The sequence below is a fragment of the Cynocephalus volans genome, chromosome 5, assembly GCF_027409185.1.
Source record: "Cynocephalus volans isolate mCynVol1 chromosome 5, mCynVol1.pri, whole genome shotgun sequence".
Classification (NCBI taxonomy): domain Eukaryota; kingdom Metazoa; phylum Chordata; class Mammalia; order Dermoptera; family Cynocephalidae; genus Cynocephalus; species Cynocephalus volans.
Window position 1 is genome coordinate 70,438,621 of NC_084464.1, and position 26,176 is coordinate 70,464,796.

General features: G+C 34.8%; 1 protein-coding gene across 1 annotated transcript in view; it reads right to left on the reverse strand.

Annotated features, from left to right (window-relative positions):
- Window positions 1-26,176, reverse strand: part of EYS (eyes shut homolog) — a 1,675,061-nt gene that overhangs the window by 421,794 nt on the left and 1,227,091 nt on the right. The gene's annotated exons all lie outside the window — the stretch shown is intronic.

Below are 26,176 nucleotides of genomic sequence, written 5' to 3' on the forward strand. Positions count from 1 at the left end.
GGCCTTCATAAGCCTTAGAGTTAGTTCTCTTATGTAAAGGAATCAGCATTTTGGCCTAACATAGTCCTCCTCTGCCTATTCCAAATCTTATGAGCCTAAGATCAAGAAATCAAGCAATGTTACATCTCAGTGCTACTATTGTTTGAAATTGAATTATTTCTAGGTTGATTGCTAGACATATGCATTCATTTCTAGGAATTAACCAGAGGTGCCTTAGAAATGCCCCCAGATGATATCCTAACTTTTTTTTCTAGTTTTACTACCAGTTTAGTTTTTTTTTTCTTCCCTGATAAATAATGAACAACCACAAAAAAATTTCCTCTGAATTATGCTGAAATTCTTTACTTTCACATTCAAAGCCCCTTGACAATCTAATTCCTCTCAGCTCTCCCAGCCTCCTTTGTCATGGTTACTAATCAGTACCTAAATTCTCTCAAACCAAATGAGATTACTATTTCCTGAAGACCCTAAACTTTCTTAATTTGGGAAGTTTTTCAAACTTTCTATGTGTTGTTGTTCCTCTCTTCCTATCTAAATTTTGCCTTTAGTGCCAAGTCCACATCTGTATTATTTCCTCCACATAGCCTTCTTTGATGCCCTTGGCCCACCAAGATGAAACTGATGTTTCTCTCATCTCTAAAATTCCATCACATATCATTTGTACCCCTGCTAGAATGTTTACCCTGTGCTAGTACTATATTTTACGTGTAGCCTCTCCTATTAATTACGCTGTACATGGTCATTGTTTTTCTACCTTCTCTCTACACACCAATTTCTCATTTTGGCAGAAATCCTTATTCATAATAAACACTTTATAAATATTTGTTGAATTAATGTCTTCAGTGTACTCATGAGTCTTACAGACTGTTTGGAAAGAGGTGCTGTTGGAATTTTCACTTAATAAAATCATGAAAGAATTATTTTTTTAGTGGAAACAATCTGGTTGCAATAAAAAAAATCAACGATTTATCTGAGTAAATTTTTATTTTGTATATTGTCATAAAGATAAATCAAAAGAAGCAAAGGAAGACAGTTCAAACGCATTCTCCAACTGACATTGGAGTTTTAAATAGCTATTTTTGTATCAACTGTGTACACTGATGTTAACTTATTGGAATAAAAAAGCTGAAGAAAATGAAAGAGATAATTTATGAAAACATTTTACCAACATAATGTGAATGTGCAGGTCAATTCTTTTGTTTATAAATCCTTTTACAACCTGGAATTCGTTATTTATTTTTATGACTGTTTGAGCCTGACACTTCTCTTTTTTCTAAACTGCAGTCTCCACGAAGGACAAACAGATGATCTTTGTTCTTTTCTTCATTTTATCCCTAGTGACAATGCTTGATCCCCTAGTAGGCTCTCCCAATAAATATTTTATAAATGAATTTGAATCACTTTCTGTAAATATGCAAGGTACCACACTTGCTAACAAGAAAAATAGCAAGTGAAAACAATTCTGTCACCCCTGGGATTAATTTCATAACTCCATTATATAACTCTAGTTTTTTAAATAATACAGATTCTAACACTTTTCATGCATTCTTACAATCAATTTTCTCTGCTTTTTTTCAATTAGAGGATTAGTGTGCTTATTGCCATTTATACTCACAATATAGGTTTGTCCCATTAAGGTAACTTTCTTCAAGTTAAATGGCAATGCTAATCTGAATTACATGGGATTAAGTACTCTGTATTTCATACTCTAATTTAATTTTTAGTTTTAGTCATTCTGAATGATTTTACCATTTTGTCTAACACTTGCCATGGACTTCATGAACTGCAGGCAATCAACTCTTTCTCAGCAATAAATTAGACTGAATTAAATGTCACTACTTCTTTTTCCTCCTGGAGCTGCCCAGGGAGCTTATGTCTCACCTGAAAAAATCAATATGTTGCACATTTCAGTTGTTAACTGATTACACAAAAATAATTACTATCATTTGATCCATCATTTAAAACAACAGGTCCATAAGTCAAATTTCGAAAGCAACATTAATCAGGTACATTATATGTTATAAAGATTAAATTTTATATCTGATATATCATTATTACTAGTCTTTTGGCTTTTAGTAGTTTTCTTTTTGTAAGTTGTAAATTATATCATAAATTCACTTACATTAGAGTTTAGAATTAAATAAAATTTATTCGAGTTGTTATATATTTTAAAAGAAAAATGTATTCTGATTGCTGTAATTTTAACTTACATAACGTTTAAAAATATAAAGTGAACGTGAAGGTTTAACATAAAACATAATTAGATAATGGTCATATCAGTATAATTAGCAATGTAAAAAAAGGAGGATTGAAGTTATAATTTTTTTTCTAGAAATTATGAACGTATGAGAGCTCAGAAAAAAATCAAGGTTTAGAATTTTCAAAATTATTTTTTAAAGAAACAATATTGTAAAAATTGGGCTTTCTTTGTTTTTCTGATATAAATACTAGATTTACTATCTGTACAAAATAACACGTGTGAAGAATTTGCTTGATTGCTTTTTGGGTAACATTGCACAAAGATATAGTGATGAACCAGCTACTGTTATAACAAGAAGTAAGCCCTCAATAACTTTTTCTTAATGAATTAATTTCTGAACAGTATATGCTAGTTTTATTAAAAACCAAGCCTGATCATTAGAGAAAGACATCTTGATAGGACAGTGGTTTCTGATTATGTTAGGCAGTTCTAGTTGGAAGAGGAAAGGAGGACATGCTATTCATTGTCTCAACCTCACTATTCTCCCTCTTCCAGAATCCTTTGGGTTGCAGGCAGCAAGTAGGCTGTGAGAACCACGGGGCTAAAAACTTCACATTGCTTCAGCCTGAGGGATTTTGCTTATTGTTAGCCTACTTTACCACTGCTCAGCAGACACTTGTCTGGCCTCACATTCTTAGAAGGCAGAGTGGTCTCACTCAGATGTGTGAATCCTGGGAACCCTGGTTTACAAACAGAGTAGACAAATTTTTTAACTGTGATGAAGCATTAAAAATAAGCAAAAAACTAAGCTAGAAAAATCTTGAATTTAGGGCTCTTAATAGTGTGAGGAGAAGAAAAGCTCCAAACATAATTGTGTTAGATTTTGAAAAGTAGTAAAATAAACATGTTATAATCTAGACAGAAAAACTTATACCTCATATACAAATAACATATGTAGATACTTTTTTTTACAAAAATAAGAATATTGCTATAAATACACATATTCCATTCTTTGTCTTTTCACCTATTAGAGTATGCTAGTCTACTCTTTGTTTTTTCACCCAAAAATAATTCTTGATGGGCTGCCCTGTCAGTAAATGTAGTTCTTCATTTTCGTTTTAAAAGCTGCAGAGTGTTTTACTGTTTGGATATACCATCATTGATTCTATTAGTTTGTAACTAACATATTTATGATATTACAAGTCTTTTTCCTGTTATATGGATAATAGATTCTCTTTTAATAGCTATGTTGAGATATTTACATACATAGAGTGCACCCATTTAAAGTGCATCATTCAATATTTTTTAGTAGATACAGAGTCGTACAACCAACAACACAGTGTAGTGTTATATTTTATCATCCCCCAAAGAAACATCACTCTCATGAGCAGTCACTCCCCCATCACATACCTTCAGCCCAGCCTTAGACAACCTTCAATCAGCCTTCTGTCTCTACATATTTGCCTATTTTGAATATTTCATATAAATGGAATCATATAATATGTAATCTTTTGTGACTAGCTTTTTTACTTAGCATAATGTTTTTAAGGTTCATCCATGTTGTTGCATGTATCACAACTTTATTCTTTTTTATTGCCAATATGGATATACCATATTTTACTTATTCATTCATTAGCTGATAGATATTGGAGCCATTTCCACCTTTTGGTTATTACAAATAATGCTACTGTGAACATTCATGTTTAACTTTTTGTCTGGATGTATGTTTTCATTTCTCTTGGGTACATACCAAGGAAACAGATTGCTGGGTCATATATTGTACACTTAACATTTTAAGCACAGTCAAACTGTTTTCCAAAGAGATTGCACCATTTTACATTCCCACCAGCAAGATATGAGAGATCTAATTTCTTTACATCCTTTTTATATTATAAATTCTTTTTTTCTCTTTTTTGTACCCTTCGACAAAATTCACCCTATTTCCTCCATCTCCCATCCCCGGCTCATAAATTCTTATAAGTGGTATGTGCATTTAAAATTTTTATATATTTTGCCAAATTTCTCTTGAGATAGTTGCTACAATTCATGCAGAAACAACTTTCACTGTATTTATGCCAACAATTTTATTATCAAATTTTTAATCTTTAACAGTCAATTACATAAAAGCAGTAACTTGCTCTTGTTTCAGATTACATTTCTTCATTCTTAGGTGTGGTAGCCGGAATAATGGCCCCCGACTAAATTAAAAGTATTTTCTGAACTGGCCTACTTGTATCTGCTCCATTCTCCTAGAGTCATACAGGGGCAGATCAGCTAAGCAGAACTCCCTTTGATAGGGTGTATTGGGAAAGGCTGTGACTGCTTATCTTTTCTAAGCATTCATTTCTCTACTTATGTATTGTCACACATCATATTTATAAAAACATAGACTTGTTTTTCTTGTTTTCCTATATCTATATCTACATCTACCTCTCTACCTATATCTATAACGCATATATATCATCTCCTGCACTATTTCTGTCGTTTCTTAGTTGTCAACCCTCGATTTGCATGCAGGATAATTGACAGCACCTAGTGATATCTTAGTGGTGGTTCCCAACAGGAATAAATCCAGAGAAGAATACAATTTCTGCTTTAACTTTTAAAATCATGAGAACAGTTTGATCTAATAACTTTGAAAATAATTAATTATGGTAAATTTTGTCTGAAGGCAAAACAACATAGAAAAATATTCACATTTTAAATGTATTTAATTGGCATTATTATTATGAAAAGTGAAAATATGTAAAATCACTGTTTCTACATGTAAAATTCTCATTTGCCATTCAAAATAATTATTAGATATCAAAACAATAAATTATACATAGAAAAATCAATCTGAACAAACATTAACCCAAGGGTTATTCCTCTTTTTTGAATATAACATTATGTAATAGAATAAGAATCAGATGCTAATAATTTAGTAAGATTTAACATTTTAAAATGCAAATAAATTAATCCCATTCTTAACAAAATAGTGTGATTTTAATCTTGTTTTCACATTTTTCAACTTTTTCTCATTGGACAAATGCATTTCTCATTCTCACAATCTTTTATTTATCTACTATATATCTATAGGTAGGGTTCTTTAGACTGCAGCGTTCTCTCATAATTAATGCTCACTGCATCCCTGTGTGTTAGGCAGACCTGGAACCAGGGGGTATTCCAGACCAGTGTTTCTCAGCGTAGGGGAGGTATGTTTGAAAACTTGTACTCTTACTTGGATTCTGATTTCCTTCTCATCCCAGCCATGCTGAGAGTTGTAGGTCACAGAGAACATGCAGGCTCTCCACATTTTGATTCCAGAGCTCAAAGCTGGATGGGAATTAGATTAATGCTTTCCATTTATATACTATATATATATAGAAAGTATCAGAAACCCTGGATTTCTTTCCTTTTCTTCCCTTCCATGTCTCAAATTCTACCCTCCCTTTTCTGTTGTAAACTAGTAAAATGCCCTCTCCACCTTTCATAAATTCTGTGTTCATATTTCTTTTTCGGCATCCCTGTCTTTAGTTTCCGTCTTTCTCTAATCCATCGTTCCACCTTTCTTACTGAGCTACTTTTCATATTGCATAACTCCCATGCCCAAAATTATTCCAACTCAGAATATATGAGGGTACTTCAAAAAGCTCATAGAAACATCCGTACGATCTTTCAATTCCATTTTTCCACAATCTTTTAAAAGTACCTTTGTACATTCTTCTATGATTTCGTTGCAACTTTTCAGTTTCATCTGCCTCCAGTGCCTTAATCTATATCCATCTTAGTGTAATATTTTCAATATTCCATGCCTCATGCTTTTCATATGCTATGATTTCCCTGAAGTGGTGCACTTTAACCTTAAAATCCCCCTTTTTCTTTCAAGACACAGTTCCAAAGATACTGTCTCCAAATTTGTTTTGGACTTTCCTTAGATGTAATTACTTGTATCAACATTTTCCACATATCTAACTAAAGAAATAATACCAAATAATTCTAACGTTATAGAAATACGTAAAGTGAGAGTCCTCATTCATATCCTCCTCTAAACCCAACATCCTTCTGTTCCCAAGAGACACTCTATGATCCATTTTGTACAACTATATATCCAGATTATAAGGACATATAATTTAGTTTTCTTTCTTTGCCAGTTTTTAAATGAGGGAAATTGTGTTAGACTCCTAAATCTCAGTGGCTTAATAACACAGAAGTTTATTTATAAAGCTTCTCCATGTAAAGTTGCATCAGCATAGGTGGAGGAGAGGAGTTCTGTTCCCTGTAGTCATTTGGTGACATTCAGAAACTCAAGTGAAAGTTGGGTGTCACACAATTATCAAAATACCAGGCAGGGTAAAAAAGGTGGGGGAAAGAGTAGCATGGAAAACCTTACTCCATCCCATTCCATTGGTCAGAACTTGGACACATGGCTAAACCTGCAAAGAAGCATGGGAAAGTAGTCTAGTTATGGGCCTAGGAGGGCAGGAAAAGGAGTTGGTGAATCCAGAGAGCTTCTGCCATTGAAATCATGTTATAAATAATGTTATTAAATAAAACAAAGCCAAAAGTTTGCATTTTTTTCTTGACATTTTCTTAAGTTGCAAAATATCTTGTGGATCTCTCATTGTTTATCTGAGATATTTTAATGAGATTAGCTCTTCTTAGTGTAAATAAATCACAATGTATTGAATCATTTCCCTATTGATAAACATTTTTTTAAAACATTTTTCCAATTATAAACACTGCAATGAGAATCATTGTACCAACATTTTCTGAACATTGTGAGTACATGTGAAGAATAAATATCTAGAGGTGAATTGTGTAGGCTCAAATAAATATGCACAGTTTGTATTTTAATATATACTCCATTAAAGCCTTGACAAAATTAAGCTTCTCAAATACCCAGATAGTTTTTGAGTAATAATTTCCCCAGTCCCTCTCCAAAGTTAAATATCATCTTTATTTAATTGCTTAAGTATTTGATGAATGAGAATTATGGGATCGATGACCTCACTGCTGCTTCTATTTTGAGTACTTTGTTGTGAAGTTGTCACCTAGGAAGGGAACCAAACGCTTAATTAAGAATTTTAACAGAGTCTTTATTAGCTGGCTGGACTGCTTCCCCTAGGTATCTCGGTGGAAGACCAGCCACTATGCTTGCCTTGGTCTGGTGGAGTTTATAAAGGCAAAAACCACATCTCATTGGCACATCGGTTTGTCCAGGTGCACAAAGCAAGCTAGGGAGCTAGATTACAGAAGCCAAAGTGAGCAGTTAAAGCAATCAAGCATAAAAATTTTCATTGTGTGTGGTTCTTGTCTCTATGTGACAGTTCACTGTGTATGGCTCCTGTTTCTATGCAACAGTTTTTGTTTCTATGAGGTCAACAGTTTCTCACGCAGAGGGGGTAGTCTGACAATGAGAATAGAGTGCCCACCTAAGATGGCATTGGTAATGTTCAGGGTTCTCTCCTTCAATTTAATATATTGTCATTTGCATTTTATCTATTTTGAATTGCTAGAATGTATACTTTCCTCACTTCGATTGTGTTGTCTGTTTTTATTTATCAGTTTATAGGAGATAATAATAGATGATGAATATTGGTCTATTTTATGTTTTTTCAAATAAAATTTCTTGGTCTTTCTGAAAGTTTTGTAATGTTTTCACTGTTTTTCTCTTCTATTGTTCCTGTTGAAAATTCATTTAAGTCCAGTTATCACTCATTTGTAAGAAACTTGTTTTTGCTCTCTGTCTACTTTTAAGAAGTTCCCTTTGTCATTGTTGACCAGCAGTTTCACTGTGATGTGCTGAGATACAGAATTATTTTTATTTATCTAGGTTAGGATTTTTTTTTTTTTTTTTCAGGGAGCTTTTCTATTTGGAAAATGTATGTTTTTCATCTGTTCTGGAAAAAAACATAGCTCGCTCACCACATTCACTCTCTGTTCACCTGTTAAAATATTTATTACTTGTTAGGGGGGTGTGGCAAAAGCCCTCGCCTCCCACCACCCCAGCTTAAGAAGCTGGGGACCTTCTTGCTGTGGCTTGGTGGTCATTGCTGGGCTATTTACTCATATTGCAGAGGCGTAACTGAGGCCTGAGGCCTCCCACCACCCTGGCTCGGGGGAACCTGGGGCACTTCCTGTGGCGGCTCGGTGGTCATCACTGGGCTGGCTTTGGGTATTGGGGGGGCATGACTGAGACCTTCGGCCCCCCCCCACCACTTGGGAGAGCCCAATGTGCTTCCTGAGGTGGCTCAGTGGTCATTGCTTTTCTGGTTACTCATACTGGAGAGGGGTGACTGAGGACCTCAGTCTCCCCTGTGAGAATATGGGGGGTTCCACAGGCCTCAACCCTGCCCTTCCTCCTTCCTAGATCACATTTTCTCCCCCTTTCCCCTCTCCCCCTCCCTCCCAACTGCTCTGCAACATCATAGGATGTAAAAAAATATATTAATAAAATTTTAAAAAGTTATTATATGAAAGTAAATTTTCTCATTCTATCTTCCATGTCTGATGCTCCTTTTGAAACATCTCTCTTTCTCATTTCATAGTAATTTCCTTAGATGTACTATTTTGCTTATTAATCCTCTTTACAGCTTTGTCTAATTGCAGTTTAACTTGTCCATTTTTAAAATTATTTATTTTATTTTATCAATATACAATGTAGTTGATTTTCATTTCCCTTTATCAATTTAACTTGTCCATTTTTAAAAAAAATTTTATTTTTTGAAGTTCTATTTGCTTATATTTTAAAACTTTGGACTCAGTTTTCATGGCATATTTCCCTTATACATACTTTAATCTCCTTCTTTCATTTCTTCAAAAAATCAAGCATGCTTATTTATTTATTTTTTTAAATTCTGTATCTGATAATACCAACATCTGGTCTTTGCAGATCCAAGTCACCTTCTTCTTTCTGCTGGCTCCTTTCTCATGCTACTTTTTATTTCACCTCAATTGTTTTGTCATGTTTTTACTGCAGGCTCATATTATTTGGAACTTTATCTGTGAGAGTACTTTGAGGCCTGAGTGTAAGGCATTCCTCAAGAAAGGATTTTTTCTGAAAAACTGGAAGCACCATAAAATAAAATTTTCTTTATGGATTTTGGAAAAATAGTTTAGGTTTGGGCCACAAACCTCCATATTGGGATAATTTGCTGTTATAAATAATTGGCAAAGATTTTTTTTCCCTCTAAACTAAAAATGAGGCATAGTCAGGAAAGTTTCCTTAAGGATCCTTTTTTCCTCTTTTGTTTTCTTAATATCTTTGTTTCTTTTTTTCCTCTCTCTTTTTTTCTTGACTGTAAGAATTTTTCTCATTATCTTGGCATCACAGTGATTGATGTGAAACTTTTTTTCTATGTTTGTCTCTGTTTTCCGTGTGTCTTATAGCTGGAATATTTTTTTCAGCCACCACACTACTTGAAATGGAAGCCACCATCTTTTTCTTAATCTTACAGAAATTTCTTAAAATTCTAAAGAAGTCTTTTATTATTTTTCAACACTGATATATATGAATGTACCTTATGAATGTGTGTGTGATGTCTTTATGTTTTTGTATTTTCCATAGATTCTAGATGGAAGTAGACAAATATGTGTGTAAAGTTTGCTTTGCTCAATATTTTGTATATTTGTATCGTGGAACATTTGTTTTCTATGATTATCTCCTTTTCTAGAATTTAAAATCTTAAATCAATTTAATTTTTTATTTACTTAAGGAAAGAACACTTAGCATAGGTCTGAGACTTAGTGATTGCTAGTGAAGTATGTTTTGACCTTATAAATGTTCTCATCCATAGATATATTCAGAGATAAAGCATAAAGAAGCAAATACAAAAGGCAATGGATCATTATGGGAACTTAACTCTATACCATGGATTCTTGAAGAAATCCACAAATTTATATCCTAACATTGATCGTATATAAATTTTTGAGGGAATATAACAAATTCACTTTACATCAATAAATTTATACAAAACAGTCTTTTTGCTAAGAGTGTATTTTTGCTTAATGGCTTCGTTTAAATTTAGAAGTCATCAGAGTTTGAATACCTTGCCACTGTGGATAGTAAAAAATATATATAAATGTGCAGCGTTTTAAATACGTGTTTCATGTCAAATAGAAATAAGTTAGATTTAATTTATCCATTTTGTTAAGGAGAGGTAATACTCTGGAATACTTCCAAATTAGCATAAAACTTACAGGAAAGAAGAATATACTAAACTTTTAGCCAGGATTAAAAATATGTGATTACTTATTAGCTGGAAGGTACATCTAAATTAGTGAAAGACAAGTCAACAATGAAGGTGACATGGCTAAAATCACATATTTAACCTCAACCAGGAGAACATGTGTGCTGGTAAAGACTAATGCCTATTTGTCTTCTGAGTCTCACAAGGACAGAGGGACTTTTTCAAATTCATAGGAGCCCCAGAGAGTACTTATTTCGTGGAAAGGACTCCTTTTAAGGAATCCAGACCTAGACATTACCAGCCAAGATTTAAAAAACAAAATGGACCAAATAAGAAGGAAAGACATTTAATCTATAATTCATTGCACATAATGCATTCATTTATTCAACCAAAAAGGAATTATAAATTTTCCTCTATGCTCCCCAAACTCAATAACCAAGACTATAAGATGATCAGGAGAAACTAGACCCTCCTTTTTAGATGCTTTTAGTTTTGTAGGGTTCAGAAAAAATAGGTAGTTGCAATACTGTACAATGAACTGAGTTCTGATTGTATACCCAGCACTGCCCTAAATGCTTCATATGTGCTAATATAATTTAATTCTCACAAGAATACAAACACATAAAACCATTTTTATTTTCCTAAATTTACAGATGAGGAAACAGATGTACACATTTAATCTCCCTTAAGGTCACAAGGCAAATATACGGTGAAAATAGATTTGAACTCATACCATTTGAACCTTGAACTAAAACTCTTCAAAATTTTTACATTCCTGACAAGGGACAAGAACAGAAATACTGGTAACAGGGTTGAGGATGAGAAGATATTTGGTATTAGTAGAAGAAAAACTATCATGAAAGGCTTCCTCAAGAGTTTTACAGCTGAGTCCTAAAAGACCAGAAGGAGTTGGCTAGGAGAAGAAGGATGGGCTAAGAAGGCTGTCGTATTAGAAAGGCCACTCAGAACCCCTCAGGGGAAGTTGCGTGTTTAAAGACCTAGAGGAAAATGACAGCATGTGGAATTGCAAGTGGTTTGCATGGAGGAAACTAGAGGGAGGGAGGGAGGGAGAGAGAGACAGAGAGAGAGTGACCGCCAACAGGTGCATCTTGTGAGACAGGCAGGGGCTGGATTATAACCTGGGAGGCTTGCTAGCCATATTTGAAGGCAAAGTAAAATCATCAGTGGCTTTCAAGCAGGAAATGAATAATCCATATCTGTTTTTGCACTACCGCTCTGGTTTAAATATGGAAAATGACTTAGAAAGGAGAAATAGCTGGAGGCAGTTGAAGTAATCTAGGAAAAGAATCAGAACAGACTATTTCAATTTGGAAAAGTTTAAGAGAAACAACAAGAGACAGGGAAGTGCCCCAGAATTTGTAACTATCGATGGACCTGACGGGGAGGGCAAACAGAATAATTTCTGCAGTGTGGGCAAAGAGGTAGATGGAGGAGAAGGACCACCTGATAAAAGCTGTGGTCTTGGAGAGAGGAACATAGCAACTATGAACTCGCACCCAGCTGACAGAGAATGGGGAATAAATACCCTGACTTCTTTCTCTTTCTATCCTTTCAAGGTTCTCCTATCCCATTGGCTAAACACAACTGGAAGTCAGAGGCCAACAGGAGCTAGGTAGTTGCAGCCCTTAAAAGTCAGCCTCCCAGGGTACCAGGCAGGGTTGAAACAGATGGAGAGTAAACCTGAAAGGGAAGCAGAGAATATCTAGTTCAGGGAGAAAGAGAGAAAAGCATAAGTGAATCTCAGGTTGAGTTTAGGTAATTGAGTGAATGATATTCTTTACTTATATGGAAGATATAAATTTCATGCTGGGAAATATTATCTCCATCTGGTCCTAACTGAATGATGTGTTATAGAAATTTCTAATAGTATCTATCCCTTTTTTCTAGCTCTGGTTTATTTTTTTGAACTTTTAAAAATATTTCTTTGGCAGTTTGGGAGAGTGGAAACTCAAGCATGTGAACTTATATCACAACTTTGCATGAGACGTCTGTAAAATGTACCTTTTACACATAAACAGTGATCCATTTAATAATATTCTTGCTCAGTTGGGTCATGAAATCACAACCCTCAATATCATCATTCACCTGGGGGCAGCTAGCAGAATTGCAGGCAACCATGGCCTGGGGGAAACAATCATTTCCCTAAAGAAAAAAACATACAGTTATTACAAATGCTTACTGCATCAAGGGAATTATTTAAGAGATTTATTTTTAACATATTAGGCTTAGTAAAATAGAGCTACAAATAGCTAAAGCAATGATGAAAATAATGTTCATTTCAAAAATTCAAAAGGTTAAAGAATAATGCTAGACACAACAGTTTACATTCAAAATATGACAGCTTATGTTGAAGGGCAATCATTACTTTCTGACTACTGTGAGGAACCTGATAAATTTGTGTTGGAATCTTAGAAAAGTATGCACACAAAGATTAAACTAGAATCCACATATAAAATCATTACTTAAAATTATACTGTATTACAAAGAATAAGCTCCAGGCACTTAGGTCCCTAAGTCAATTTTCATGTAAGCTCTAAGGAAAGATCCAAATAGAGCTATATCATTCATTAATTATAGAAGTGTTCAACATTCTATTTTTCCTTTATACAAACCTTGGAATAGAAAAGAACCTTAAATTATTTGTGTAGATTAATCTTTGTCAAAAATACACTAGATAATGTAAGAAGTATGAGTATGTAGATCAAAAGGTGCTGAGACAAAGGATAGACACAGATATTAAAGCAACACTATTTCACCTTGTTCTTAACCACCCAGTATCATATCACTGAAGCAATGGATGTAGCCTTGTCTGATAGGAACATTTATTAATGGCTTGTCTGTGAGAAACTGGGCAATTGGCTTTAACCGGCAGTATCCTCAGGATAGTAGAGATAGTTTGTGTGCCATCACTCTCTACGCAGTCAAACATGATACTTTAAAATAGTCTTTATAATTTTTCAGCTTATCTCAAGAAAGGTAGATTTGTTTAACAACCTTTTTAGTGTCTCAAATTTATAATCTCTATATGAATTTGAACATCATATTTCAGAGAACTAGCAGGACTATTCCAGGTAAGAATAAATGGACCTCAGAGAATTATTGTATAGCTGTATTCAATAACTAGGATTGCCTCTGATGTCTATATAAGCTATCATGTTTTACTGAGTGTATTAAAGTATCTTCAGGAATGCCAAGGGGGATTCACTTTAAAGGAGAAGAATGTGACACCAACACTGAGGGAAAATGCAAGAATGGTTACAGAGACTTAATTTCTCATAGTTGTTACTTCTGTCCTAGCCAAGAAAGCAAGCAGATATGTTGTTCTCCCAAAGTAAAACTCCACTTTTTTCCCCCATTTTATCTGTTTTACTGTAAAATGACCATTCTGACCATATGTGGCCAAAATAGGTATGTTCATCTATTCCACTATTCCATGAACATTCAGTGTATGCCTACTATGTGCCAGGTGGTGAGTATGCAAAAGCTCTCTGCTTACTATTAAGAAGCCTTTAGAGAGGATGATGAGACCCATCGACAAATTAAGTGAGGATGAGTTTCAGATAATTTCAGAAGGAAATTAAGTCTGCATCATGAATTTAAGAAGGCTTCACAGACAGGTCAATTCATCTACTAGAACACTTATCACCCTGTACTGCAATAGCTTATTTATTTATATTTTCCTTAGAATGTACACCATAAATTCATGGATTTTATCTATTTCTTCCCTCCTCATTGTATTCTGTGTGCCCAGCACAGTCCCTTGAACACTGATGACATTCAATAGTTGTGCAGTGATAAATAAATAAATGTGTTAGAGTCTTGGTAGGAAGGCTGTTACATATCATATTAAAAAACTTCAATTTTATTCTATATGTCAGTCCTTTTAAGTATATGCCAGGAGGTAATGAAACCCATAGGATCAACATGGGGTAACTTCTGGGATCATCAATATTCCTCAAAGTTAATTAATGTATCATTTTAATTAATTAAATTAAAATTTGCATGGCTTAAGATAAAACAAAATTTTAATGAAATTTTCTTTGCATTCTGCTACTAGGGTAAGGCACATGATGCCTGTGAATATTTGTTTACTCTTCTCAGCCTTTAATTGCACACAGCAGAAATTCTTGAGAAACACTATTGTGGGTATTTGTGGGTCATATGCAAATTGTAATGACAGATTTAAGTGTAAGTGTGGAAATCACATTTTTTTGCCATAAGTAATAAACAGGCATCATGTTTTACACGTTAGTGCTTTCTTGTGAGAACAGCTAACAAAGGCTTGCACTATTTACACCACCATATTTATGGTCTTTGGGCACTGCCAGTGCCACAACCACCACTGCCACAAATTATTTCCTGGTGTTAAGTGTTTCCTTGGGATTTCTGACCACCATGACAAGCACCAGTGTCTTTTCAGCTCTTACTTCACTCAAGAAATTTGAATGAGCCCTCATATGACATCATCTACTGGAAAGGGACCACTGTTACTGTGCCCTGAACCAGCAGGGCTCTGTCTTCCTTCGAGTCTGGCTGGACTGGCCACTAAGGCAATTTGTAAGTGCAGGGGAGATAATTCCCATGGAGACTGACTTTACTCAGTGAAAGTCAGGGGCCAGGAGCCAACCAGTGAATGAATTCCTCTTTCTACTCCCAGACTGTTCTGATGTGATGGAGTATGTAAGTGTCTCTTAAGATACCCCATGTGGCTGCAATCACTGGTGACTGTTAGGAAGTGTGGTCTGTGCAGTAATGTACCCTTCCTATTTGTTCTCCTTCTCTGACTTACTCTGCCTTTCCCCTCATTCTTGGGGCTGCACATAAGCTTTTAATTCTATTCTCTAGGGAATCTAATGTGAGAAAGGTGGGTTTTGGACATTAGTGACTGGTGGTGGTTCTGTTACAGGGAAACCCTGATTGAACATTTATTTGACCTTCCCTGAATAACACCTGGTTGTATCATTGTGCCCATGTTTTCGAACTACCATGCCATTTTTAAAGGAGGTGCATAACATTCCACAGAAGTATATGTTAGTTTGGAAACAGTCAGAGTGTGCACATTTGGTGTCTGTGTAGCTAAAAAGTAACAATGTAACCAAAAGATGCATACCATTTTCGTTCTATACCACTATTCTAGATAGTCCAGTTTGCTCTTTCGCAGTGTCATTTTCTAGCTTGCTCCACTGTGGTCTATGTCCAGGAAGCTGATCTATCTAAGTACATCAATAGGGCTCCTATCCTCTCTGGTGTTCGATTATTATTTAGGAGTTGGAAATGAGGCAGGAAATTGAGGTTATCATAATATTTATTCCTGTAAATCCCCCTTTCTGAGGTCATTATCAAGCTGGCTGCATCCCTTGATAGAAGCTGCTGTTCCTACATATCATGCCCCTTCACTGTCCCTTTAGGCCCAGCAGTGGTAATAGCTTGTCAGCTGCTTGCCTGGGGTTTCTGTACTGTCCCCTGTGGTTCACACCCCGTCCACTCCTGTATTGTCTGTCCATAGTAAATAAATCCTGCTTGAATTGTTGTAACGTGGTGTGCATCTGTTTCCTATTTGGACTATGACTGATCATCTGTCAATACACCTGCCTTTGAGGAAATGACCCTGCAGAAGTGACTGAAGATATGGGAATGTATAAAATTACATATAGGAAGCAAAGGGAAGAGGTGCAAAGGGCAAAGTTTTGTAGACCAACACGTTTAAGGGAAACTTTATGTTAAAGATGACTTGATCAAGACATAAAACGAATAGTGTAAAGGCAAGAATAAAACTTGGAAAAAATTATGTGAATATCAAGCGCAAAGTGTTCTGAATAGGAACTGTTCAGTGCTATAAAGAGATGGAAGGAATTGAGGTTTACAATCTGGTTACTTATTTTTAGCATTTAAACCATCATTCTTGACCATGATAATTGCAATTTCAGTAGAGACTGGGGCAAAAACCAGCCAGTAATGAACTGTGTTATGAGCAGGAGGTGTGAAAGTTAAGAGAAAAAGTGAGACCAACTCTTGCAAAAAACCTAAACACCTAAAATTAGAAAAAGAGTTCCTGAAATCATTAGAATCCTTAGGTCTTCATTAGAAACTTGCTTAACTGACATGATGCTTATTCAGTTTGTCTACTAGCATCTTCTTTCCTTTCTCCCTAGGTCTAGTTTTCTCTTTTTAATTTATTTTTTATTAATATATTTCTACTAAAAGGATAAGCAAAATTCATTGTAAATATCATGCACTACTGGCAGCAAAATATTTAGTGATGCGACATTAGTGTTGTACAATATTCTTTTTGATTATCTGTGCCTTTAAAAATATTCATGGCATTTTGATTTGTTTCTAATTGGATTAAATAAACAAATCGCCATTTATGTAGTAAAAAGTTATTGCTGATCTAATTCAACTGTTTCACTTCAAAGAACATTGCCTAATCTATTATGATGAGTTAATTAAATCATACCACTTATATAGCCAAGTGTGTGTGTGCACACACACGTGGATGTGTATAGGTATATATATGTGTGTATACAGGCATACATGTATAGGTACATATATATGCGTGTGAATGTGTATTGGCATATATATGTGTGCATTTATATATATGTACATATATACTCATATATATGAGGGTACTTCAAAAAGTTCACCAAAAAATTTGTATTATCTTTTAATCCTATTTTTCCATGAACTTTTGAAGTACCCTCGTGTGTGTGTATATCTATATACACACACAAACATATATATACACACACATATATATATGTTTGTGTGTACATTATTTCTTAATGTGCAGAATATATATATCAAGTCAATCACTTTGGTAGTATGTCTGTTACACAAATTTATCACAAAAAATTTTGTGCTTTATGACTTAATTTTCTCCCCCTAAAAGTATCTAGACTACTATCATGTAGTTAAAAAAAGCTCACTGGTCTCCCAGATAAATAGTAGAAATTCATATTTTATATGTTCGTATGCGTGACTATAAGAATTTCTGATCCAATAGTGGATATTCTTTTAATTTTTATCTTATAAAATCTGAGAATCATTTACCATAAATGGGATAGTCCAAAGTACTTTTTTAAGTATTGCGAACATAATCATACTTTTAATCTCAATAAAGATTTACATATATTTAGAATTTGAGAAGATACTTATAGATGTATTAAACACACTCAGTTTTTGCAAATAGACTCAGTTTTACAATTTTCTACTGCATATCTCATTTGTCCTTCAGAAATTTAGGCTATATGTGTTTTAAAATCTTTTATGATAGTCAAACACAAACAATGGAAAAGTGAAAATCTACTCATGCTTAAATGTGTTTGCTCTCAGGACCTTTCTCATATGACTGATTTCAGACGAAGGGGTAAGCGTATCTAATTCATTGGACACTCTGCTTCGGCCCAGTAGGGGCTCGCAGTGAATGGCTGTGTGGAAGCCACTTATCCTGAGGAGCTAGTGCTTGATATTTCATTTAAGAGGCTCCTGTGGTTTTGACTCCAATTTTCTTTCAGCCCCACCAGTTTTCCTTTTATTGATAAGCTGCAAAGGAAAAAAAGACAAGCAGAAGAAAACCATACTGAGAAGTTGTTGAGGTTCATCTGTCCCGTGGCAGAGTTATTAAGGAGTCTGTATGATGCCCATCTACAGAGGAGCACTCGTGGCCATCAATAACAATAGTAGTAATTTGATTTGCCATTATGAACTACCAACTATGAAGGAATGAAAGGCAGCAAGGGAACATAACCTACCATTTATGAACTTAACAATAAATGTTGCATTTGATGCATGGGGCGGAGAGATCAAGGTAATAGGAGCTATGCAAATGGTTGCATCAGAGATAGGAGTAAGAAATAAATCTATATCTCTCAGCTGGAAATTTTCAATTCTATTTCTCCTTCATCGCCTCTCCAGAACTTCAATATCATATCTTGTCTCTTGCAGGTCATTTCTTTTCTGATATCTAGTAATACATTTTTTCCTTTCAAAGCTAACTCTTTATTCTCACTCATTCTGACTGAAAAACTTTGAGATATTTCTGGTTTATCTTTCTTTTTCCTCATTTCTTTCTACACTCTTTATTCTCTCTTCTGTTTAGGACTTAATTCCTCTGAGTTTGAGCTATTAAAACAATTTCCTAACTGTTCTCACAGTTTTCCTTCCAATGGATACAACAAAATTTAGTAAATTTAATTTTTTAAATAGGCCAGGAACTTCTCTTTCCTCAGCCATTCAGTGAATATCCTTAATTTCCTACAGAACCAAGTGTCATAGAGTTCAAACAGCCAGTTGTTACTTTTAAAAGCTCAAAATTGAAAGCAGGACTTTGTGCCTAGTGATTGTCTTGGCTTTACATTCTGCTTTGAATTTTTTCATCTTTCATGTATGGGTAATACTATACATGTTGTAAGTTGTTGTATTTAATGACATAAAATAATAAAAAAATTGACACTAAAATGGTTTCTGCATTCTTTTTCTTGTTCTAGCAAAACCTGTCTATCATTTCACAGATACATCCCATGCTTTCATGTCTCTGTGATGTAAGGGTCCATTTTTCCAAGAGTCTTCTCCTTATAATTTTCCATAAGTTCATCCCAAAGTTCAAGATCCATTTATTTTCTGAGGCTTTTCTTTTCTTTTTCTTTTTTTTTTTTGATATTTTAATGTAGACCCATTTATTATACCAAGTATCGTATAAAGTTAAATTTCGTAGGTATGATAATGGCATTACAGTTACGTAGAAGAATGCCTTTGTTCCTAGATCTGACTCTTGCAAATAAATATTTCCATAAATACATCTATAGGTTTTTCTGTGCACCCAAACATGCAAATTCATTATTTGCTCTTTTCTTTTTTTTTTAAATGACCAGTAAGGGGATCTTAACCCTTGACTTGGTGTTGTCAGCACCACGCTCTCCCAAGTGAGCCATGGGCTGGCCCTTCTGAGGCTTTTCAAATATCACTACCTACATATTTTCTCCTTTTCTCTATTTAGTATTTTATAGTTGCTTTCTAGCTATGTATATAAAAAGGGGCAAATATATATATAGGCAACCCCTCTTTTACCCATTTTTATCTATTTATTTCTACTCAGTCTTCAAAGGTTAGCTTGGCCTCAATTTCCAAGCTGATCCCAATCCCCTCATCACTGACCCATCGTGAATCATATGATATTAGAATTATCTTTTTGTATCTTTTTTTTCTCTCTACACTATAAATACTAAAGCAGGGCCTGTAACGTATATACATTTGGATGTCTGGAATCAAGCAAAGTGATACACAGAATCAAGGAAAGGTACACAATACATTTTAGTTCACTGAGTAGAATTATGCATACTATGTTCTTTCTCCAATTCTAAATTAAGAAGTGATATGTAATTTACTACCCAGTATAACAACTGTCCAGGCATGTTCACACCCCAGACCTGCAATAAGTGGTATGACTGATGACAATGATGATGATCACAACACCAACAGGGATCACTATTCCAATTTTATACCGCGGCAATAGAAGAAACTCTACATACAGATTCCCAAAGCCTTACTTAATTGTAGGTAACTAGAAAGATCTTGATTCTGTCATGTAGAAAGGAGCCAGGGGAAAATTTGAAATTCAGTGTCATTTTTCACACTGTCATTTTACACTCTCCAAGCTGGTACCAAGTCTTGACATGGCCCTTTGTATTAGTCCTTTTCTGTTGCCTATAACAAAATACTCAGAACTGGGTAATTTGAAAGAAAACAGAACTTGTTGCTTACAGTTTGAGAGTCTGGGAAGTTCAAAAAGTCCAGGGAACACATCTGGTGAGGGTCTTCTTTGGAGGTGGCTTTATCACAGCGGTCTCATATGGCAAAAAATGGCAGAGCCGAGAAATAAAGAGAGACTCTCTCATGCTCTCCTTTTAAAACCTTCAGAACCACACCTACAACCACCATTAATCTATCAACTTATTCCTCAGTGAAGAGATCAGTTTATGCACTAGGCATAGTCCTCATAGTCCAATCACCTCTTCCAGGCCCCACCTTCGATTGCCATAATAGGATTTCCCACCCTCAAAAGTTACAGTGGGGATTAAACTCCAATGAGGTTCGGGGGGCAGCCAGTCTACAAAACCTCTGTACCACAGCAAGTCCATTAGTATTCCTAGGCTGGAGAAAGACAAGTGAGCCTATGTGTAATCATTTCTTCCTCCAATCAGATTCAAATGGTATATTTGAGAGTAAGCAAGAATTTAACTTGATGGTACAGTATAAAATAGGCTGCCCATTTTGAATTTCTAATTTTCAGGAGCTGCAAGTCAATTCATTGTAAAAGTAACTCCTGCGCCACTTCAGTACAAATCTGTTGCAGTAGTAAACTGTAGAGCACTAAAGCAACTGGAGAATAAATCCCCCAGGCTGGCCTAATGACAATGACGCTAAAATCAATGTGTTGTTAATTGGAAAGGAAATGTGTCACAGAACTTTCCACATTGTTTAATGCAAATGCAGAAAGGACCTTGTGCTTTTTCTTGTTAGCTCAGAGGATGAGGTAGATAAATGAAAACAAACATGAGGAAAAAGTGTGACTTTTGAATCCAGGATTGCATAATTTAAAGACACAACAGATCCCAACAGCAACGGTATGCCAGATGGGATAATATGAGTGTTGTTCTTTTTCAAAATCAGCACAATTATCACACAAAAGAAAAATAGTGTAATAGCATTTACCTCAAGTTATTAAATCATTGAATTAGGTGTATAGAGATAAACTTATAAAGAAGTAAGGAATTATCTCAGTACTTCTAGACTACTCACTTTTTGGAATGGTTTTAATATAAAGTTTATTATAGTTACCTATTTATGAGTGTAAGCTTCTAAATGTTTGCATATGCAATCCACCCTCCACCCCCACCACCATAGGTACTTAACTCACACCCAACACACTGTCATAGTGATATACCATATCAGTGCGTTTATCAGCCAGATATCAAGATGGAATTCAGTTAGATCAATACTCTGAGTTATTTGGACCTAGAATTTGTGCTGAAGGTGATAGCATATTATGTTATAAATAAAAGTTATCCTTCAGGGCACTTGCTTCCTGAGTACAGAGGCCCCATATTTGTTCAACCTAATTGAGAATGACATTCCTGAGAAAGACATTCCTGAAGTTAGTCCTGCTTCTAGGAGAATCATCCACTCCAGATTTCTCTGTTTAAAAAGCTGCTTTTTCAGGTATATCTAGGGAGAAACTATTGTAACCATAAGTTATGAAAGCTAGGATCTGTGGTAACAATTTTACCATTGTGTAATTAATTGTTTAAACAATTATCCCACTGCCTGCCCTTGCTCCCAGCCTGTTATTTCTGGAACAAAGTTTTGACCAAGACAGCTGTAATGCTTTCCTCACCTTGTCTAAACTTTAGACAGGCTTCTGCCTGACATAGACCTCTGACCTCCCTTTTCTTACAGCATTTACTTTAGAAAAAACTTTCAATTGTAAATGATTTCTCTGCCCTTTGAGATGTAAATCTTCTCCCAGCCTCTTGCCAGTTTCACAGCTCAGGAAAGTCTTTCTTAAGGACCTGGGAGCCACCCCCTTAATATGTAATCCTGGGAGGAGATACTACCCCTCTCTCTGTCTCTGTGAGAGGTTAGGAACTTTGATAATGACAATTAGCAAACACAAATGATGTAATCACATTGAATAATCTATCCCCTAATATCCTAATGGAGGATGTTTTTCACTAGCTCACACTAAAGTTGAAAAGCTTTGTGTGTGTGTGCTTTCTCTCAGTAGAGTTCAGTTCAATTTCTTTGCTATTGCATAGTTTTGAATAAAGTCTTCCTTGCCTGTTTATCTCTGTCTGGTGAAATTTTTCTTCGACAATTCCCTCTTTTGCAGATACAGAGTTGTATCTCTCACCTCTTTTGTTGTTCCATCAAAACCAAAACAACTCATCTGCTTTATATATTCCAGAAATATTTCAGTATTATCTGCTTAAGGTGCCCGAGGAAGAAACTGCATGTTTTCTGTTAATATTCTTCCCTGATTTTTCCTCCTGAGTAACAGAAGCCCCTATATTTACCAGGGCTGTTAGCCATCTGGAAAAACAAACAAACTAACAAAAAATTTGTCAGCTTCTGTTAATGTTAAGTATGTCAATGTGACTAAATTTTGGCCAATGAGATATAAGAAGTAATATGTGAAATGCTGAGAGGTATGGGAAAACAAAATATTTCTGACCCAAAATATATTTCGTTGACATATTTCAAGGTAACTAATTCAGAAAGAATGAAAAAACAAGACTGGCTAGAAGGCTGTTTCTTTGGGGGAAGAAATTTACATCTGTAAATGCAAATGGCCAGGCTTCCTCTGAGGTGCTCGTCTGTGAGCATCTTTCTGAGGGCAGTTGTGAGATTACCTGAAGTATTTTCATTTGCCTACAAGATGTCTCTACTCTAACTTATGACTTCTTCCTTTCTCCTGTGACACCACTTCCCCCCAGAACTTCAGAGAAACCTGTCTCAGACCATTGTTTTGGCTTGTACCTGCCCCCCACCTTCTCTTTCTTGTGATCACTCGTATATAAGCTTTGCACCCCTGCTGGAATTTGGGACATTAGAGACATTATTTTTGTGTGCTTTCCCTGTGCTTTGCATTCTCTCAGCACATTAAATAATAAAATTTGTTATGCCTTTTCATATTGATCTAAATTTCTCAGTGATTTTTACTAGTGAATCTTCAGGGGCGAAGTTTTCCTTTGGCCCTTATGGGGGTGTTCTTTAATGGAGGGGGCATTCTCTTTTTATCTCTTTTACCTTGCTGCTTGCTGGAATGCAGCTAGGACTGCTGGAGTTCAGCTAGCTATCGTAAACATGGTGAGGGTGGCAGAGTTTAATGTTAGGAGCCCAGATTGTTGATCACCATGATGCTGCCGCACTAGCCAGGTACTGCTTACACTGACAGGTGAAATACGCTATTACCTTGTTTTGTGTGTTTGTTTTATGCCATCCACAGGTCAATTTAATCCTAACTGGTATCGGTACCCTTCCTAGTTTTCAAGCTTTTTTTATGGAGTAATTCTTAAACTTCTTTGATAACTACAACAGGATTTTAGTAGAATGAAGAGATGCATAACTTTGCTTAGGCTTCAGTTTTGAAGTGCAGCAACTGCTGAAATTTGGGGTAACTCATGTAAACATCTATACTGATTTAGGAGGATTTAGATATTTTTTATAGTAGGTCTGGCTGGTTATCTCATTTGGTTAGAGAGTGGTGTTGATAACACCTAGGTTGACAGTTTGGATCCCCGTGGCCAGCTGCCAAAAAAAAAAAGAAGATAAAAAAATTTTATTATAGTAAATCCCCCACCCCTATTTTTGCTCCATTTGTTTGGTTTGCTTCAGAAAGGTTTTGCATTCTACCTGTGAAGGTTATTCCTAGGAATTTTATGCTTTTTGTTGTATAGCAAAATAGATTAACTTCTCTATAGTATCCTTTAATTAATTAGTAATAATATATAAAATTACTACTTCATTGGTATATCACCATTAAATTGATTTTTTTATTCTGGTAGATTTCAGTTTGACATATTTTATCTAAGACATAGACATTGTAAATAATAACAATTTTACTTTGTACTTATTTTACTGTTAATATCTCATATTTATGTTTTGTCATTTCATTGGCTTGAACTTCCATAACAATGGCAAATGACAATGGAAGCAGTTTTTTTTTCTTATTATGTCTCATAGCCTTTTTTTCATGTCTCATTAGCATCTTATCACTGACTATGATGTTCTTTGTTAACTTAAAGTATGTTCTTATTTTTTAAGCATTCTTCCATTTTCATTTTTCTGGGAGGTTTAATCAAAAGGGTTAGTAATATAAACTGCATTGTTCTGGCGTCTATTGAGATGATACTGCCTGTTATATCTTCTTTTATTGTGCCTACTGATGGGATATATACCTAATATTAGGCTATTCTTGATTGCCTGTATAAATCTTGTTTAGGTGAGATAAAATTTTCAATATAATACTGACAGTTTTCTAACAGCTTACCTAAGATGTCTATATTTATTTCAAAAGTGATTTTGTACATTTTTCCCCTTATAATATAAGCAATTTTAGTCCGTTTCACCACCTGCACCCCAATGCACACACAGAGGACTCATTTCATTTCCTAGTATTGGTGAACATGATCTGAGCTTTGAAATCCTAAATATTATGCAAATATTTTATGTGTATTCAATTTCAGATTTCTTTGTCATTTGCATATACTTTTATAACAATATTTATATTATATGTTTAAATGGTTCAACATTAGTGCTACTTCTATGAAATCACAAGTTCCTCATTTTTAGTTGATGGGCACACATCACTTATGTTATATGAGTATATGCTTTTCAAGGCTGTATTTCTATATCATTAATACATTAATAAAAGTTTTCCAGATGTTTTTGACACATTCCCAGCCCCTTACCTTTATTATTATTATTATTTTTTATTCTTTGCTTTGCTAGCTTTTCTTTTGCCTTTCAATGGTGGAGAGAAAAATTCTAAGGCATATACTATTTTTGTTATCTTACAGGTAGCCTCTTTTTGTTTTGTTTTGTTTCCTGCCTGAGTTCTTATAGCAATCTGAAACTTATCTTTTCAATTTTTCTAAGGCTTACCTAGTATGACTCTCTTTTTATTAACTTTGCAAGAATCTGGTGAACTCTTTTGATCTGCTTACACAAGCTTATTTTTTTCAGTACCAGAAACTTTTCTTTTTAATGTCTTGATTCTTCAGCAAAAAGGGAACAGCATTATTACATTGGTGCTAAAGGCATACTTTCTGGAGTTAGACTGCCTGGGTTTGAATTCTAGCTTGACTAATTTACACGTTCTGCAGCCTAAGGAATCTTTTACAAACTCTCTTTGACTCAGTTTTCTGTCTATAACGTGATGATAGTAAATGATACTACTAATGTAATGACATTGTTATGAGGATAATAAAGTAATCTGTATTATTAAAAAAGAACTTGGCACAGGGTAATTGCTCCCAAAATATTAACTGTTAAAATCACTTCATTGTCATCCCTCTTTTTACTTTTTCTCTCTTCATTCTGGGGATATTTCTGAAAGTTTTTCTCTACTTATTTTATTTTCTCAAATCACTAACTTTCTTCTGTAAATCCACTGTGTATTTTACTCAAACTTCTGCAATTTTAGTTTTATTTCAGTCTTTTCAGATCTCACCTAGATCCCTTTTCATCTCAGCTTGTTGACTTTATGTCTCATCGTCTTGTTCTTTCAAGCCAGCCTGTTCTCTCCTTATGACATTATTGTCTTATTTAATAACTTTTTGAATTTGATTTAATATGGTATTATTCCCTGGATCTATAGTAAATTACATTTTAGAGGTGCTCTTCCCCTTTCAAGACGATGTTTGCTTTCTTTTGTGCTTTAGTATTTTTTCGTAAAAGCTATATTGTTACTGTTGTTTTTAATTTATCAATATCCATCCTGTAATAAAGAAAGCCATAGCTATACTAAGTACTTGAAGGAGATGATGACTTTTCTTGTCTGTGTCAACTGTCCATGGACTTGTTGGTTTGAAAAGCAGTCCTTTATTAAATGTAGATCCAGAAGGTGGTATGATACCTACAGGTATCAGCCCCCAAATTAGGATCTAATGACTGCTCTGCTTTGTGGCTCTATGAAGAATAAGGTGGCATCTTTTCTGAACAAAAAGAGAACAAGATAAAAAACTACAGCTTCAGATATTCACTGTTATGAAGTATCTTTCTGTTT